The sequence below is a fragment of the Octodon degus genome, unplaced genomic scaffold (assembly GCF_000260255.1).
Source record: "Octodon degus isolate 3935 unplaced genomic scaffold, OctDeg1.0 scaffold00002, whole genome shotgun sequence".
Classification (NCBI taxonomy): domain Eukaryota; kingdom Metazoa; phylum Chordata; class Mammalia; order Rodentia; family Octodontidae; genus Octodon; species Octodon degus.
This window is the reverse complement of record NW_004524578.1, coordinates 27,649,456-27,650,362: the sequence shown is the minus strand read 5'-3', so window position 1 is coordinate 27,650,362 and position 907 is coordinate 27,649,456.

Genomic DNA, 907 nt, shown 5'->3' with positions numbered 1-907 from the left:
GGGTGTGGTGGTGCGTGCAGCTCTTGGGAGGATGTACACAGGCGGATCACTACAATTCTGATCTAGTAGTGAGACCCTGAACACCCTGTAGACCCTTTCCTAAAATAAAAAAAAAAGAAAAAAGAAAAAAAACAAGAAAGAAAAAAAGAAAGGTAGAGTGAGTTCTGAGGATGTCTTCATTCTGTCCTTGAAGTTCAGTCACAGGTACCTCTTTATCTTGGAAGACTGTTCATGCCACCCTTATTTTACTGAAGTAATGTCTGCAGTTCAATGTTTTAACATTAAGGGAAAAAATGAGCCTTGAAATGAAGGCAGAGGTAATATAAAGATAAGTCTCTGAACAGATGGGCAACAGCCTCCAAGGAATCTAAAAAAGATCTGCAGTGTAAGAATCTGTTAGTGTGCTTCTAGCACTGTCTAGGGGAGAAACAGAATAGTGAAGGAAAAAAATGTTTCAAGAGCATGTTGGCTCAGTGTGGTAGTGCCTGTAATCCTAGTATTTGGAGACAGAGGCATGAAGACTGATGCCTGAGCTACACAGTGAGCTCATGGCCAGCATGAATTACATAGTGAAACCGTATCTGAAAAAAACAAAACAAACAAAATCACCCCTCAAAACCACTGTCCTGTACAGAGCATAAGATGCTAGCTTGAATGTAAACTTTATCACTAGAGCTCTCATTTTCAGATCGGCTCCTATTCACTAGGGACTGTGACAGGCACCCTAAATACTTTAATCTCAAACTTATTATGTCAACACAAAAACCAGCTGTATGCTGGCCTCCAATTTGCAGTTCAAGGAACTGAAGATGCAAAAGTTCAAATCTGTGTTAACATTCATAATAAAGGAAATGAAAGATCTACAATTGTACTCAGATCTGTGTGACTTCCAGACTCTTTCCAGTAC